The following is a 19,695-nucleotide window of genomic DNA, read 5'->3' on the forward strand; positions in this document are numbered from 1 at the left end:
ATCGGAAATCAAAACAGCAAACTTCTCAACTCATCTCTGAAAGGGAAAAGACTTTAAAGCAACACCTTCAAAGTTTTGAGGAAAAAGATGTCCAACATCAAATCCTGTAGTCAAACAAATAATCAAGGATGAGGGGTTAATAAAGACATATAAAGGGTTGTGGTCTGCTTTCTAGGTGGAGGGAGCAAGGACAGAAAAACCCTGAAGCATGCATAACACAACATCATGGCTTATTAGACATTTAATACCTGGAGAGGGAAAGCAGGCCCATGTGAGGTAAGGCCTTTAGCCATGCCCAATAGTTTATTTTCCTACCTAGCCTAGGGGAGTCACAAAGGACTTTAAGAAGGAAAGTGACATCTAATTTCTATTTGGAAAGTCTAGTCTGGTAACAGTTAGGGAGGGTTGGTAATAGCTGAGGAGTGTTGGTGGCAGGGGAAAAGCATATATAAACAGGCGTTGATGTAAGTCTGATCTAAGTGGGTAGCAGTGAGGAAAAGACAAAAGGACTGATTTTCAGGCATTTACAGAATTAGAATCACCATTAAGTGTCTGACTTAATGTTGATAGTCAATGAAAGTGTTTAGGATAGTTTAGAGGTTTACACCTTAGATGGGTGGATGAATGGTAATGCCTTTCTCTAGCAAGTGAGAAGGACTTGGAAAAATAGAAGAGTTCGATTTGAGACTTACTGAGTTTGCATTACCCTACACCCTGCTTACTCTTTCACCCCGGTGCATTTATACTCTTGTTGTATATTCTACTTGGAATTCTATAACCCTCTCTGTATTATACTAATAAAAGCATAGATCAGAGTAAGAAGAAATCATTCAGAATATCAACCAAATTCACATTTTACATATGTGTGTGCCCCCTTCCCGTCCCTGTTTACGTATATAGTTTTATATAGTTATAGCCATAATAGAGATGCAATTTCATGGTCTGCTTCTTTCACTTAAAATATTAAGTATGTTTCTCTACTATTCTGTAGTCTTTATTATCACTTTTATGCCTGCATAATATTAAATTGTGTGTTACTTTCTTATTTTACTTATCACATCCACTGTTGTTGAACATTTACCAGTTTCTCATTCTTTACTGAATAATGCTACAGTGAGAATCTTGGTGCATATATATTTTTTTCATTTTTTCCTGAACTGTCTTTGTAGGTATGAGAAAACAGTGCTTTTTCTTTAGCCTCAGTGTAGTGCTATGACTCAACATATAAGAAAGTTTTATAGCTGCCTTTTATTTTGCACATACGCAGGAACATTTTTTCATGTCAAATCTATGTCCCTCATGGATTTCCCTCTGCTCACTGCTGATGCCACTGCATAACAAATGATGACACTGCCAACGGCCTTCCTCCAGGCTCCTCTGCCACCTGTCACTGCACCCTGCTATAGACCTGCACTCTCCCACCCCTTAGCCCTTCAAATTGGGGGCAGAAAGGGAGTGGGGAAGGGCTGCATTGATCTACAGATTACCTGGACTCTTAGTGCATACTGATTGTCAGCAATCCTACTCTGTACCTATGGCAAGGTATCCTACTGAGTTCAAGTTCAGCTACCTGGAACTCATTATATTTCAGAGGAGGAATTAGGCACAATGAGAACACTAAGAGCAGCTAAAAATGTAGTACTTCTTATTTTAACTATCCTTCCTGCATTTGTCTCACTATAGTAGTTAAGAGCATGGACTCAAGGTTGAAGTTGTGTCCCCTTGGTCAAGTTTGTTTAGCCTCTCTGCAACTCACTTTTCTCATCTTGAAAATGAGGGTATACTAGTACATGATCAGAACAGTGCCTGGCACATGGGGAGTCTTTATAAGAATTTATTATTATTATTTCTGTCAGAATCCTAGGCAAATGTATATAACGTCAAAGTCCCGTACAAAGGTAAAACTCTCATTAGAATACAATGATAGTTAAACACGTAGAGTACTTACGTGAGAGACATCATTCTAAAGACTTTTCACACATTGTCTATCAAAACTTCTCAATACAGATGTTCTGACCCGCATTTAAAGATGAGTAAAGTGAGGTACAAGAGTGTTAAAGCCCCTGCCTGAGATTTCGCATGAGGTCAAGATACAGGGATTCAGACCTAGGAATATGTTTCCAATGGTGCAATCCTAACCACAAGACATGTGATCTCTCTGAATAAAACAGCAGAAATTTAGTGGCTCAGGAAGGATAAAATTAGTTAATAAATTACCTAATCTTTAGTGATATGATTCCTCTGTTGCTGCTCCAAGAAAAAAGTTGAGTTCCAAGGCACTAAAAACTTTATTGCCTTTATTTCCCATTTTTACTTGTACCCTGAACCTCATCCAAATTGAATTCAACACGTAAGGCTTTCTCATGCCATTGTGAATTAGGAGTTCTTTTAATCTTTGTCTTATCTCCCAGCTGTAGTCTGTGTGTCTCTTCCCAACTCTTAAAGTGTCAGATCAAGGGATATGAGTAAATCCTTCAGAGTTTAAGATTAATAATAAGAAAAAAATGTTCAAAGTCAGTTAAGTGATCTTCTGTATAATTTTAACTATTAGGATGCAGAAATTTGTTTCTAAACATGTAAAAAAAATACTTTTCCTATACTCATTATGCAGATCGGAAACAGTAAAGAAACACCCTCCCTGCCCAGGGAGGACCTCTTTGAATAAAATAAATGATAATATTCTCTCTATATATTTAGCAGTGTGTTGTTGCCAGATCACCACTGGTAAGGGCTATGTTGTGAGAGTTATTCATTTTTCATACTAATAATGTGAAAAATTAAGAAATGCTATCATGGGTAGACGACAAGACAATTGAAACAAGTTATAGTGGCCATGGCTGCCTTTGAAGAGAGCATCTCAAAGGTTCAGGAATATATTTGAAGTAGGGAAGGAAAGAGTACATGAAGCTGGAAAGTAAGAAGAGGCCAAATTATAAAAGGTTTATAAAGCAATCCAGTGCCTTAGAATGTAAATAATTTCCTGTTGAAAACGGAAAACTATTAAATGATTTTATGCTGGTGTGACTAGCTCAAAAGAAGAACTAGATTTCTGGTTTCAAATGAACTTTTCAGTTTCTGTGTGGAAGGGAGAGAAAAAAAGGGAAAGAGTGAGATTAGATGCCAAAAGAGGATAGGGGGCCATTTGCCAATCATGCAGTTGACCAGGGAAACAATGCTGCAGGGGGACCCGGGACTCAAGCAGCAGCGATGGAAATGCAAGCATTAAAGAGGAACTTGAAATAGATCTGGAAGGTAGAAACACGTTTTAGTGGCAGATTACATATGCTCTTTAGGAGCAGGGTGTATTCTAGGAGGGTCTTCCTCAATTTTAAATACATGATTCTTTTTTAACAGACATAAAACCTCACATTGCTCCTCCAACAAAATTCTCATGTATCCCTCTAAAGGAACATGCTCCACCCAGCACATTTAAAGATCACTACTTTTAGTATATCCCAGGAAATATTTTGTCAAACATTATTTATATAGTTTGTACTACCAAACAATAGGAATATTTTTCAAATATGAAATTACATTTTAATGTAAAATAGAAATATTCCATCTACAAAGTAATCTGAAAGGATTAATATCACCCTGCCCAACTAGGGTCAGTATGCTAGGATGGCTCCTGGGTTTCCATCTTGGGCAGAAAGGTCAGTTATGGTCCTTAAATAAAATAGTGAATATAAGAAAAGAGATCTCGGGAAGTAAATACTGGGTTTAAAGTAAATCAATATGATTTATTAAACTGTAAACTACTATAGAACAAGGACCACTTTTTAGCCTTGAATAAAATGGTAACTGGCTCATACCTGAAAAAAAAAATTTAAGTAAAATATGTGTTGATCTGACCTATGCTGCCTGTTGGACACCCAGAAGGAGATAGAGTAGAAAAGGCAGAGTAAGAGCCATAGAGAGAGGTTTGAAGGGAAACTGTAGTTTGAGGTAAGATAACTAACTAAAAGTTGTTTTTAACTTTTGCTTATGAACCATTTTGAAAACTAACAAAAACTATAGATTTTTCCCTGTATACATATATCCACAGTATGTGCATACAATTTCTGAGAGGTTCATTAACCTCCCGAAATCTTACTTAGATCCTTTAAGAATTTACAGAACCCAGATCAAAAATCTTTATACCAATGATAGTCTTAGGTAAGTTCTACCCACTTGGGAACAGGGTAAGAAAATAAAAGAACAGAGCTTGGAGCGATGCCTGCATTTAAGAGGCAGATGGAGGAAGATGACCATCCAAAGAAGAGTGAGCACAATACTCATAGAGGTAACAAGGAATGGGCATAAGTGGTATAATTAAATCAAGGAATGAGATTCTTTCAAAACAGAGGATTTGGGGCCACATACTGCACAGAGGCAAAGTAAGATGATAATGAAAAGACATCATTTAAATTTGGGCATTAGTGGATACTTGCTATTTGTTGCCCAGTTTTTATTCTGCGTTCTGGAAAGAGAACTCCAAATTTCCTCAGAGAAATCAATCTGCTGCTTCATCATTTCTCAGCCATATGAATTGTGTGGAACTGGCCCCAGCTCTAGTTCCAGAGGACAGTATCTGATTGCCGCAGAGATGGGTCCATAAAAATCACCTAGGTGAATCTCAGGATTTTATTGGAAATTCCGGAACAAGGAGGCTGCAGAGGTGAATAGAAAAGCAAATGGCCAGGGGAGCTGCTGGTGGCCATCTCAAAATAGAAATCCAGGTCATTGGTCACCTTGATAGTCCACTAGGTCTAGCCTTTCTTAATGCTAGTCTACCTCTGAACATTTTAATTTCATGAGCCAACTTAAATCAAATATGCTGATACTTTCAACAGGAAGCATCCAGACCGGTACATGACTTTGCAGAAGCTATCTCAGTAAAATGATAGTGACAGAAACAAGATGGCTATAGGCTAATGAATGACTGGGAAATGTAATGTTTCAGAAACCCAAACTGCATGCTCTATTTCTAGCAGATCGTGACCATTTAAAATACAATATAAGTGTTTTGGGTTTTGTTTCAAATTATTTTCTTCATTTGGGCTTTAGGGAACATTAAAGAACAGTGGATTCTCTTTTGACTCCTTTTCTAGGACATAGGTTGAAGCTCAAACTTTTTCAAGAAGAGTTTAAATGATTCTTCCCCTAATTTATTAATTTACCTTGGTCATCCAATATTGAATTTTATCCACCACTTTTCCTGCCCCCTTGTATTAAGCTATCCAGTGTAGCTCTGTTGAACTCATATTCTTCTGCTCAAAAAAAAAAAGCAAATCTATACATTCTTCTAGAAGCTCTCTATCCAAACCTTATCCTCTCTCTCAACTAGACCATTAAAACTGCACACTAATGTGCCTCTTGGACTTTGTTCTTGCCCACTTTCAGTTTAGTCTCTACATAGCACATTGATCTTTCTTTAAAATGTAAATGAGATCATACTCAGAATTGTCCAGTTGCTTCCTACTGTATTTAGAATTAAATATTTAATAGGGCTGCTTCAAGAATAAAATTAGATTAGATTTGTAAAGGGCTTAGAGCAGTGCCTGGAATATGTAAGCACTAAATAATTGTTTGCCTCATTATTACTTACTGTTCTCCCTGCCTGAAACAATCTTCTCCCACATCATCTGCTTAGTAACACACATCTTCTTTAAGATTCAATTCAAATATCACCTCCCCTTTTTGAAGCAAAGACAAGGACTTTCTTTTCTGTGCTCTCATAGAATTTAGTTTATAGTTTTGTAATAAAATTTACTGAATTTATGTATAATCATTTATTTACTGATCAGCATCAGTAAGTTTTGGATAATTTTGTGTATTCAACACAATGCCTCTTACTGTGTAGCCAACATATTCTATTAATAAGTGAAATTATTCTATGAATAATGTTCACTGCTTTCTCTTGTCTACAGGTTTATATTTCCCAAACATTAGCATATGATTTTCTTTTTTTACAGGACCCACATTCCACCTTTCTTGAGACTATTTACTGTAGTGAATTACTGGCCATTATATTTACCCTTTGTTACAGTTTCTAACAATTGGCCAGATGTAAAAGTGATTTTTACCTGTAATACCAATGTCACTTGTTTCTAGAGCCTCTATTGTGCCAAAGAGTTTCTAAGGTGATATGGCTGTTTTCTTGAACATGGGTTACTGGAAGGCAGTATGACTGAAGAAAAATATCACCATCAGGAGATATTTGAGTAATTCACCTACCATATCTAAATTTGACTTCTTCACTTATAAAACCACTCTTAGTGTTGCTATGCAATTCAAGTGGAATAACAGAGGTAATAACTCTGTATAAATGCTAAAGGACTATATATTTTACATCGGCCATACTGACTCTAGACAATCCAGTACTACACTGTCCAATAATTATAGCCATACACTATATGTGATATTGAACACTTGAAGTGTGTCTTTCCAAAAGTAAGATGTGCCATACATGTAAAATGTACACTAGATTTTAAAAATTTACTATGAAAAAGGAATGCAAAATATCTCATTAATATCTTTTTATTTTGAAAATATATTGACATGATAATATAATTAACAACTCAAATACTGATAGGATAATATCGAAATTAAAGTTTCTTTTTTATTTTACTAGAACTTTGTTAAATGTCAGCTGAAGCACATGTGTTTTGTGGTGGCTACTTCAAAATTGCTCCATGAGCTATCTGTCCTTCATACTCATGGCATATTTTCCCAAAGCATTAATTAGTTTTTTAATCAAAACTGATATAGAAATCCACTCACCTCTCCATTTTTTGTTGTTGTTTTTGGACATAGAAGTGAAAATAAGATTCCTTTCAAAGCAATGGAACGATGATTCAAAGGGAAGAAAATCAGTTAATCAGTGGTTTGAGCAGTCAGTAGACAATAGCACCATGCTGACGAAAGGTAGGGCCTCATCAGCTGTCATTGCAATTTCACCATAGAGGAATGATACTTTTTTAACTAAAATTTAAGTAGAGAAGCATGACTGCAGAGAAACTGAAGGCATCTCGATGACCAAGGAATGTGTGCTTTTAATCATCACTGTCATCTTGTAATACTATTACCTGAGTAACTGAGGGATAGAGAAGAATAGGTGTGGTGGGAGAGGAGTATGCCTTCTGAGTGCGTTTTGGGTTTATTCAGGTATGTATATATGGACATCCTCACACCTGGGCCATTTCTTTCATTGATTCACTCAATAGATATTTGGGGATATGGCAGTGAACAAAGTCCCTATGCCCAAGGAACTTACATTCTAGTAGAAATTTCCTGGAGAGAGCTATGCATTCTATTTGTGTGATCTAAATTTCTCTTAATACCATTGCTCCATTGGCCTACACTTCCTACCTTTCTATCAGCTCCATATCCACATTAGAGCAATATGAATTAACTAACACATCCCACACATAGAATCCATGTTTAGAATTTGTAGGAAGGGGAGAGAAATGAGGGAGACTCAATTCTGGAATTCTCTCTTAACTGGCGATGCCATCAGAGTTCCATAAGTTACTCCTACTTGAAGATACCTTCATTCTCTCTCTAAGGCTGATTAAAAATGGTAGCCCTTGTTATGGCTGGGTAAACAGCAATTGTTTCTTACTATCCTCCCTCCTGTAGCACTTATTCTACATGCTCTCTCTGGTGTCTGCTACCTGGCAGACAGAGACCAGTGAGCACAGTTCCAGACAATGCAGAATTAGACTGTGACCATGTCTCAATATAAAGAAGGTTTTTATACTTCAGACAAAGGTTTTTTTTTTTTTTTTCCAGAGAGTCAATTTCTGGTCCTTTCACAGTCTAAGTGTGTGACATTGGGCAAGTCACTGACATCCTTGGAGCTGATTTTCTCCTCCGTAAAGTGCAAATATTGGAGTAGAGAATCTCTGAGACTCCTCTCAGTCTCAAGGTGTTATGCCTTTGAATAATTTATGTAGCATAAGAATAAGTGAAGAGAGAAAAAGTAAAAAGTAGAGTAAAAGACCAAAAAGGAATTTGTGGGCCATATTTGATATTTATGGATAGCAGTGGAAGATCAATAACAAGAGAGAAAACCAGTGTGTTCCCTAAGAGTGACTTGAATAAAGTCTCCCTGTGAACAGAGGAACAGAGAATTTTTCCTACAGTGTCTTATTTTTTAACAAGGCTCAACCTATTACACTTGGCATTTTCTCAACTGCATTTGTCTATATAAATTAGTCTACAGCTGTAGCCAGCTGTTTTGTCAGAAGTAACAAAATCTCTGATCATATTTCCTGTCAACCAACATAAAAGCTGAATCTAGTATTTTCTAAAAACAGCTTTTGCCCTGAAACCACAGACCTAAGCTAATATTGCCATCCTTAAAAATAAAGTGCATACACACTGAGGGCATTGCCCTGGAAGTTTTGGGGGCAGGAGGGAGGAGGAGGAAGGGAGAGTTACTGCTACATGGTCTGCATTATAATTAATGACACAAAGACTGGGTAAAACTATGGTAGGAAACTTTTTTTACATTTTTTCTTTCCTCCACCCCCCAAATTGGAAAATATTCACTTGGAGAATCCTTAGAGACCCAAAAACAGTTTTTAAAAAAGCCTAATTTTTCCGGTCCTTCACATTTCTAATAATGGTGGGTCTGGCAGGTTCCACTAATGTTTTCCAAACACTACACAGACCATATAACTGATATAAGTAGAACTAGGTCTAAGTAACATGAAAATAGCACTCAGGACTCCTGCAGAGGCCATCTGTGAGATAGTTCTTTCCTAATGATCCTGTGCTTTCAGAGAGTCATGTATTCACCCATTTTGCTCCAAATCTTTCTGGAGGGATTGGATAACACCCTTTTGTGATAGAGTTGGAAGTGACAGAATTAGAAGTGGGGGAAGGGATGAGGACTAGAGAATGGCCAAGAGGAAGCATCTTAGTTCCTAAGACTAAAGCATGGTTAGAAACAAGGACAGTTTTTGTGCTTGAATCCCTCTATTGCTGAAAACGTTCAAGTCAGTGGTCCCTTCTCCCTGGATTCTCAGAAAATACTTGACGTTAAACACATAGCATTTATTAAAACAGCCTATATTTACTCAGTATCAGCTCTGTTTATTTGGTGCATTCCTGATAGAATTTGCACAACATTTTCTTTGCCACTACTGTTTATCATTTATGGCCACTAACTGCTAGAATAAATGTAGGAGCCAAAGGAAGGTGAGGGATAAAAGGGCTGGAAAGAGGGAAATTGGCAGCTTGAGGGTGAAGAGTCATAGGGAGGAGAAGCCAGGGAAGGGCTGCTTAAATTAGAGCTGCTCTCTCACCGTAGCTTCGAATGGCCAAATCAGTGGATTCATTCAAAGCTAAAAGGACATTTGACACATTTTCACAATTGAATCACTGATTTAAGCATTTATGTGTTGGTACCCATTTTGTTACTCTGCAAACTCTGAGAATTTATCATAAACAATCTCATATCAGATAAATATAACTCTATTAATTTGTCTGAGAATGCTCAATACTTAAAGTATCTTAAACGAATATGTTTAGCATTATTCTTGTTAAATGTTTCTAAAAATTAGATATTTGTCTCTAAATATACCAAGATGGGGAACATCTATGGCCATTTCAATAAGGTTTTAGAACCACCCAGAGACAGATTACATTCTGATTATTGGACCTAATTTATGATAACATAAGTTTTAAAAATCTAAAAATGCAAAACCATAGTAAAATTTGGCAAATGGTTAAAGAATCAATGAGGTGTGTATATATACAAAATAAAGTTTAATTCTTACTACCTCAAAAGGTCATAAAGAGAGCTGCAGAGTTCTACATTAAATCCACATTCATAAATGTCAACCGTTTAAAACTTGAAGAAACTATGGATTCTCAGGGAGCAGGTACTACACGCAATACTTCAATATTTTTAAATGTTATTATTTTAATTTTTTTCAAAATTTAAAAATTGTATACTTTTTAAAACTGATCATAAATTCTGATACTCCAGCAAAATTCAAAACTCTTCTCATTAGTATTATTGAGGCCCCAAGGCTATGCAAAAGTGCCAAAATAGAAAAATCTGTGTAGGACTTCTTCCTAATTCTTATTTTGTCTTTCTTTTATGGCTCAAAACCATCCAACCACTGAAACACTTTCTCCATGTCAACTGTTTGCAAGATTGTCTTACCTGTCAGTGTTCTGGTCTTCCCTTCTTCCTAATCACACCTTCTTTAACCCAGGTCTGGCCACCCCAGGGACTTCTATTTCATTTTATAATATGATAGTAGATCATCAGCTAACCTTATTCCTAATATCTAATACTTTTTATCCCAAACTTACTAATGATGAGAATCAGCTCAGTTGCCTACTAAAAGCATGGATTCTTGCACCTCATCCTATACCTTCTGAGTCAGACTCTCCAGAAACAGAGCCTACCAATTTGTAGTTTAATCAAGCTTGCCCACGTGAATCTGATCATCTCACAGGATAGGGGCACCTGAATCAGTGGTTCTCAGCCCTTACTAGATAATACTCAGACATTACATTGGGCGAACTATATCAGAATCTACTGATGCTTGAGTATCAGTAGATTTTAAAAGCTCCCTGAATGACTCTACTGTGCAACCAGAGCTGAGAACTACAGACTCAGGTTTCCCTATATTTAGTCCCACAAACTTGTGCATCAGAATCACCTGGAGTGCTCTGTAAAATGCAGATCCCTGAACCCTCATCTCGGATCTACTCAGACTCTTTCTGGATGGAACTTGGGCATCTGAGTATTTAAATAAACTCCCCAGGTAATTCCTTCTTACACAAAATTCTGAAAATGCCCTGTTTTGGAGTAGATGTTCATAATTATGGCACACATCAGAAGGGAATTGATGAGACTTGCCTGCCCCAACTTCTCCATTCATCATTTTGCCTTGGGAGATGTTGAAAGGATCTAGACAAGCATTCTCAAGTGATTTGGGTAAGGTGGACACTATAATTGTGAATTTTAATAAATGAAAAAATCCCCAGAGCAAATAAATTTGAGAAATGCTTAATCCTATGTTCTCTTTGATTTTTGTAATACACGTTACCAGCATGGGATACATTCTAGGGAATCTTGCTTCAATAAAATTATTTAACTTTGATGGTTCTGTACACTGCCTTATAAAGGTCACCTAAATTTTCTCAGTAAACCCTGAAAGCAGTTACAAACATTGAGGTATAGAAAAATTAAGAGATTGCCTAAGATATCAGGTAGTAAATAGCAGAGTTATCCAGAACACAATTCTTTTAACTTTCTTTTGTCAGAAGACCCTACTAGTCTTACCACCCCATAGCTGTGATTTAGGTTGTACAAAAAGAACCACATAAAAATACAATAGTGAATTCCATTGTTCCTGAATTTCTTTTGTAGTTGCTATTTGTTATTTTTTTTTCTTTTGAAATACTTCCTTTGAATTGATTTCTCTACTACTAAAAAGAGGAGGGGGAGGATAATATCCTAAACAGGTGTTTGTTATAATGGCAGCCTCCTACCACCAGATGATCTATATTATTTCCCATCTGTCACAAACCTAATTCTTAGAGTACAAGAAATAGCACATTTTAAGGGAAAAAAAATCTTTATATGTGTTATTATGTCCTGTTGCAATATTTCATTGATCCTATAATCTATATTTTTAATATATTCATAACATAGATAATATTATACAGTGATATTAATTTCAAAACAATGTTAATGGATACCAGATGAGCAAGTACACAATCTATATACGCAATACTCTAACCGATAAAGCCCAGTGAAATGGGCAGCATAATACACTTTATCTTCTGGCCTCCTCTGTGACAGTTACTCAGGCTTACTAGAATTATGAAATCCATTTGAAGGTGGTAGAAAGATAATTCAAATGGTTACTTTTAAAGGAACTAGTTAGAAGCAGGTCTGGTTACCAGCTAGCTAATCAAGTGACTTCAACCAATTCTTTTTAAAACATGTATAATAAATATGATATTTTCCATTCAAAAAAAAATCTTTCAAATGTATATTATTTCATAACAACATTGTGAGAGTTAAATAAGAGACCCAAAGAAAGTAAGTACCAAGAAATAAGTGGAATGCTGATATTTAATCCAAGTCCATTCAATTTGTCTCTACATTCTTTTATCTCTAAAGAGACACAAGATATTTAAATGCAGGTTAATTTAACAATTTAATGGAGGAGAAAAATTTTTTTTATTATTTTGTCTCCTAACATTTTGTTTTCTGGTAAAATATTTTTCAGATGTATCTCAATATTACTGCATTTAAAAGACATCAAAACAATTTTGTTTTATCTATGACTTCGAGATATCTAGGACTTGGTGTCAAAGAAATATCCTGTGTTATTACATTCTGTTTTCATCAGATTCAATATTCTAAGTATGTTCATGCAAAGGTGTACTCCTTGAGAGTGTTTGGAATTTTTTGAAAAGTTGGATCATATTACAAACTGCTCTAAAAATTTTTGGTATGAAAAGGAAACTGGAAATTATTCATTTTATAAAGTAATGTGTATCTTGTTTGTTAGGAGTTCTGCAAGACTGGCCCAGAAAGATTGACAGCAGTGTGGGGATTACCTCAGGTGCTATAAAAAAACAGATGAAATACAGGGCATGGCATTAAGTTAGCAGGAAGAGAAAAGAAGTCAGATAAGTCAATGCTCATTAATTGTGAAGCCCCAAAAATTGAACTCTCCCAGAACATATTAGGAAAGGAAAGAGTTCATCAATAGGATGAAAGAGTTAGCTGCCATTTATTCACTAAATGTTTATTGAGAACATATTATGTGCTGAGTAGTGAACAGATTACTAGAGATGGAGATACAGCTGTGAATGAGAGAAATGCAGATACCGCCTTCATGGAATTACAGCATTTCTTATATTTGAGCAATGTAAAGGTCTCCTTTATATGGGGAAAAAAATTCTTCCAGACCCCTAGTATTGACTTAAAGTAATTGTATTACAATGTTACATAAAATTACATAACTATAAGCTAGATACGACTACATTATGCATTGAGCTTCTGCAGTTATAAAAACATCAAAATTATAAAATAAATGCAAGCAGAACTTCAACACCAGCAAAATTTAAATTAGCATCATTAAAAGAGCATTCTGAAAAACACTTCGTTTAAACCAAGTGATTCAGACATGATCCAGTTCCATAACAAAGTGTGCTATGTCATGCATGTGTTCTCTATATGAGTGCCCATAAATGTGACACTGTTTGATCTTCCCTTGGCGCAAATGCATGATTTACATTTTGGGTTCACCCCTCTTCTACTGTCATTTACCCATGACAAGTAAAACACCATTACTTGGTACTAATATAATTTTATATATAATTATATACATGTATATAATTATAATCATAATAAAAATATAATATTTAACTGGTCTTGATGATAATTTATAGATGTCCCATACAAAAGAACACATCTGTTCATCACATTTGCAAGAAGAGGGAGTTGAGGAACTTGATTAGGAGAACATACCTCTGATGAGGATAACAGACTATGAGTAAGCTATTACAGGTGTGATGAGCTTTAGTGACAGTGTTATTGGGGCATAGCAGAGGCAGCACTAGCTCAGGCCCTTAGGGGACAGACACCACTTTAAGGAAGTAATGTTTAAACTGAGACTTGAATAAAGAATTGATCTTCACCAGGAAAAGAGTAGAGGGAAGATGAGAGCTAATTTTCAATCTGTTAACACTAGAATATATTCGTACCACTTCAGATCCATCACTGACCTTATGGGACAGGTTGTCTTAAATATTTTGCATTTACTCACCAGCCTAAAGAATCCTCATATATTAAAGAGGAACTAAAATACAAACTTCATAGCATTCTTGGGGATATACAATGAATTAAATTATGTTGGTGCTCAGCATAGTGCCTCGGCATAGGCATCTTTAACTGGAGTTGCAGTAATGGTGGTATCAATTAGGATGATTCTTAGTAATTTAGCCAGAAATATATATATATTGATAAAAACAGGTGTTATATTTTTTAACTATAAAAGCAAAGTTTAATCTGTGTCCAGGGCCTATTTTTCTTTCATCTTCATGGATGAAAAGAGAAACCTGGGACCCTACTACTTCATTATGATATGCATCCCAGAATGCTCTTATGCAGCATTTAGGAGGGAAAAGCAAAATATTTTTGGTCTCTCAGGGGACAAATAACTGTCAAGACTTATGCTATGACCTATGTAGGATGATATATTTCTTAGTCCATATTAGACAATTGCCTCTTGTGTTGGAAACTATTGCTCCCTTTTAGGAAACTACTAAAGAACTCTGACACACCAGACTCTGTCCTGCAGACATCTGTGTTAATTTTTAACACTCCTTCACCCTCAACAAGTCTCTAAAGCTGAATATCAAAAAGACAGAGTATATGTCCACCCTCTCTGAACTCCCTTGCCCAATCTTCATAGACCCCCACCACTGGCCCACACTCATGGCAACCCTCTCTTATTTTAGTTCATAAAGGATAGTTAAAAAAGAAAAAAGAAAAAAATAACCCTTTGCCCAGGTCCTTCCTCACATTTAATAATCTGGGTCCAGAGTAAGAACAAGAGTTACTCCCACATTTCTAACATCAGTAACCATAGATAGCTGGTTTTCTAATAGGTTGACAACCAAGCCAACCACAAAAATAAACTCTGACTCATAAGCTCACGACTGAAATAAAAGAAGCATATAGAGTCACAGCTAAATGGGATCTTAGATATAGTAAAATTCCAGTGACGATGAATTTGAATACGTAATCTATGACCAGTCACCTGGAAGCTCATCCCTATTGAACACAGTACAGATTCACTAGACACTCAAAGTCAATTGCTAGTACTGTACATCCCCTTGATTGTACCAATCCTGTCATTTTGCTATTTATTTCTTGGTGTGAAATGACTTACTAAAGGCCGCTCTCTGGTTAGCTTCTAAATCAGGTACACATTGCAGGCCTCATAATCCTTAATCCAGTGATCTTTTTGGTGTTATTATTGCTCCCCCCCTTTTCTACATGTTTAATGGCATATAACATTTTAATATTTCCCACAATTTGTATCAATTTGCATCCAGGAATCTTTCCAAGTTCTGCTTTCCAAACCTGAATTCTCTATTGCCATCCCTTCATTATCAGTTGCATTCTTGCTCTCCCTTGCTTCCTTGGGCTTGACACTTTCACACCTCCTTTTATTACCTATTGTTTATTCACCTAGTACTTTAGCACCATTATTAGCTCAATGACCTAATTGAATCTGGACTTTTACTTATAAGTGGGCACAAAAATAACCTACCCACTTTCTAGCCAGTTTCTTTTCTCAGAGTTTAACTGCTTTAACATAGAATAAATGAGAGAACTGAGGGCCCTAAAATTCTACATCAGCCTGAAGAGTTCTGGTCAAATTCTTGGCCTTATACCTAATGCTACATCCCACATTTGCTAATTTCCATTAGTGCTAATGCTATGTCTATTGTCTCCTGACCTTGACTCAGTTCTGACTCCTGCTACTTCTTTGGCAACCTGTACTCTCCAGAAGGGATGTGGCAATCAAAGAAGCCCAAAAGCATCTGGCATCTGATCCAGGCTATTGGCAAACATGTTTTCTACTGGCCCATCGAACTCATGAGCAACAAAATCATCTCTAGAAAAGAGTGAGATGGCATTCACAAATATGAATGTGAATAATATGAGCTTTTCAGGCCAAACGCTTCTAAAAAATAGATTTTGTGACAGAATTAGATAAAGTTTTATTTCAAACTTGCATAAGTAAGCATTATGTTAGACAATTCTTCGTGCTTTTAATTTCCTGCTAAATTTCATGGTCCAGAAAATCAACAGATGCTGAAGAAAATTATATTTATGTAAAAGAGCTTCTAATTCAATATGAAAATAATAAAAGAATGAACGTTCACTAATGCAACTCAAAAAATCTGGGCAGAATATTGAAGTCCAAGAGCTTCCCCTAGGGGGTACTAGCATGTTACGGTGACCAGATGATACTAATTCAGCCCTCCCCAACAAAGACACCCCTTCCCCAGCACTAATCATTGTCTTCACAACATTTGGTTTAACTTCTTTTCCAGTGATTTATTGGTTTGGCTACCATGTTTTTGCTACCATGGTCCCAACTCTGATTCTTATTCACTTAAAACAATTACATTTAAGAAAAAAACTTTTAAAAACATAGATATTCCCCAGTTAGACATCTTTCAAATAAGTGCATTGAACTCAAAGGAAACTTGGAAAGAGTATTAATGTCTGTATGGATTTTGGTTGCATAACAAACCATCCCAAAACTTAGTGGTTTAGAGCAACCACAACCTTATTTTATCCCTGAAGATCCTGGGAGTTAACTGACTCAGCTAGGCAGTTCTGCTCCATATGTTTCAGCTTGGGCTGCACTCCTCCTGAGGTGAGCCTGGGTAGAATCCAAAATGGTCCACTCACATGTTGCTAGAAGCTCAGTGAGGGCTGTTGACTGGAACACCTGGGTTCTCCTCCATGTGACCTCTCCATATTGCTTGGGCTTCTCACAGGACTGAAAGAAGTATCACACAGCATCACTTTTACCACATTCTGTTGCCAAAACATGTCAGGCAGGATAAATTCAGTTCAAGGAGGAGGGAAAAAGACTCTGCCTCTTCATGAGCCATTACACTATCTAAATGCATCATACCTATGGAGAAAAAAAAAGTTTCATTATTGGAGCACTAATCCCATTATTGTTTATAAAGAAATGTCCCTCAATAGACTCAATCCCAACAAGATCCAGGGAAACTGGTTTAATGCTTTTAGCTCTTCTTTAAGGCAAGAAGGAGAATTTCTCACTCATATTAGATTCTGATTTCAGTGGGACCTAGAGCCTCTTAGAACTACTTAAAAGATCAGGTGCTTTGTAGGCTTAAAAATTCCTATGGTTTATAACTGTTTGGATTTATCTTGAACTGTATAAATATAAAGATAACCCAAATAATTTTCCAACAGACAAAAGCTTAATGGGTCACTTAGGTATAATTGTTAGGAGGGAGAGGGCTACACTGATTTATCTGTCAAAATGTTAAATTTAAAGGCAATTTCTAAAATCACTGATTTGTATTGTTCTTCAACTCTATTGGAATATACGCCTAGAGAGGACAAGATCGAGGATTCAGTTCCCATGAGAGAACTCAAGGTTTGCTTTCACCATACCTATAAGCCAAACGAGCCATGTTGTAAACCTGCACCGTGATTCACTCACCAATGAATCTGAAAGAGAAGGCACAAATTAGTGCAACCTCATCCTTGACACCTGAGACCACAAGGCCTACTCTGGAATACCATTAACCTTTTTGCTGTTTCTCTTTGTCCCACTAAATGTCTAGAAAGAAACTCATTTTTATTGATTTCCTACTATGTGTCACCCACTGTACTACGATATTTTTTTCTTTGTTGTTAAACAAATATTGTATCATTTAATCATTACCATACAGGGTTTTATACACCAAAGGCATTTAATAAGTAGCTCTCATTTGATTTCCTGAGATGAGTTCTGAGACTGGTCATCAACCACAGCATTAGCAATGTTTCACTGGGTGAAAAATCTTACATATTTTTAAGGACAGCCTCCCTGATTCTGAAGTACAGTGATATGTCTGGCTGAATATTCTTGCCAGACACATAATTATATTATTTTTTGGCTCATATCAGCTCAGTATATGATGTTAAATTTATAAAACACGGTAATAAAACTCTGAAGAAATAGAAGACATTTTCATAATTGTACTTTAACCTATATAAGATATTTTGTCATAGAATGTCTATACAAAATGCCATTTGACCATGATTTAGAGATGTTGCTTATAACAAGCATTTACAAGCTAATTTTGGACAAATCTACTACTTTAGCAAATTTGCAGTTCTCAAAAATAGGAATTTCATCCAGAATGGAATGGCAATTTTCCCTCAGGGTGTGAATGATCATTCTCATTTAGCTGAAATATTTCAATAGGCTGAATTTAATCAGAGTAGTTTTGTCATCCCCTTCCTCTGACCCTTATTTCCAGTTCTATCTTAACCCTTAACTTCCAAATTGTCTTTAGCAGAAGTTTAATATCTATGCATTTTCCATTTTACAATTTCTGTTAATTTAGTGTACCCTTGAGTTTCTGAGAAGTTAAGAAAGATTTTGAAATAGAATAATTATCTCTAGAAATCAAAAGGCATTTTAATGACAGGGCAACTTAACTGGCCTTTGGAAAAGGAATCGACCTAAAGAACCATATTCCATCAAGTGGGTCTTTATCACCAATATCAAGGATATAAATAAAGATAGCATGTGAAGAGGAAAAAGTAAACAATGAAGCAAGTATGAAACTATAGAAAGACTTGCTAGAGGTTACCATGAAGATAAGAAATTTGAATCTAATCCTATCTTGTACGAAACATCAACATTATTTGTTTATTTAAATTAAGATTTTCTTCAAAAAGTGTTCTGTTCTCTACTTTAGTTTTATGTCTCACAGTATCCTATCCTCTGAATTAAACCATATATTTCTAATTAATATAGATTTGTATTAGGTTGGTTTACTATGTACTATTTTTAGATGATTGCCATGCAAATACTTAATGTATTTCAAGTATATAGATATTTTTCTAAACAAAAATATTGTACATTCTGTGTGTGTGTATATATCCATGTATATATGTGTACACACATACACACACATATATAGACATACCCTCAGAGATATTGTAGGTTTGGTTCCAGACCATCACAATAAAGTGAGTATTGCCATAAAGGAAATCATATTTTTGTTAGTGGCCGATCTTGCCTTCAGTTGGTAAAATATGCAACATCTGTAAAGTGCAATAAAGAGTAGTGAAATAAAATATATAAATTAAATATTCCCCTGTTGTTTATATGTGTGTGTGTGTGTGTGTGTGTGTTGAAGAGTTGTATATATATATATATATTCTGTTGAAGAGTGTGAGTGAAGGTTCTGTATTCTTTAAGGGGCTGGAAGCTTTTAATTCGGTGTTCTAAGTAACCAGAAAGAGTTATCCAGCTACCTACTATGTCTATCCTGTGTCTACACAAGATAGTAATGTCATACCTTGTAACAGATTGAAGCCATTGAAGCCATAAAACAGTGTGAGTGAATTCCTGTTCTAAGTTATCTTGTCTCCCAAAAACTGACCTCTTTTATCACATGCTGACACTAATGCATACACAGCCACCTGAGTCAGTAAACTTTCTTAGTCTCTTTCAAGAGTAGTGCATTTTGAACCCATCCTGTACAAGCCAGCTAGCCATATGAGTATAGTAAATTTGCAATGGTGTGTTCTATTACAATATATTAGAAACAAGGTCCAGGGTAGTGCTTTCAGAATAAATGTTTTCAGTACTTTAAGTTGAATCTCATTTCTAAGAGTTTGCATTTATAACGGAAATCCATTATCTAAGAATTACTAGGAGCTTCATAGATGTCTCCAAACTGACTGCAACTCACTCCTTGGGTTCTCCTAAAAATAGGCATTCAGATACCAGGAGTTGATCAAGTAAGCATTTTGGGATGACTCTAACCATGCCAAAGAATGCCTACATTTGTCCTAAAACTATTTTTAGAAACCAATTGTCAAAACAACTCTCAATGTGTGGATCTGCTCTTGCACTCCATAAACAGATGCCACTCTATTTTTCTATC

The 19,695-nt window shown here is 35.9% G+C and overlaps 1 pseudogene; it reads left to right on the top strand.

The window, feature by feature from the left end:
• The first annotated feature begins 4,212 nt into the window (after window positions 1-4,212).
• Window positions 4,213-19,695, top strand: part of LOC107520903 — a 38,502-nt pseudogene continuing 23,019 nt past the window's right edge.

This window comes from Rousettus aegyptiacus, unplaced genomic scaffold, assembly GCF_014176215.1.
Source record: "Rousettus aegyptiacus isolate mRouAeg1 unplaced genomic scaffold, mRouAeg1.p scaffold_m13_p_2, whole genome shotgun sequence".
NCBI lineage: Eukaryota > Metazoa > Chordata > Mammalia > Chiroptera > Pteropodidae > Rousettus > Rousettus aegyptiacus.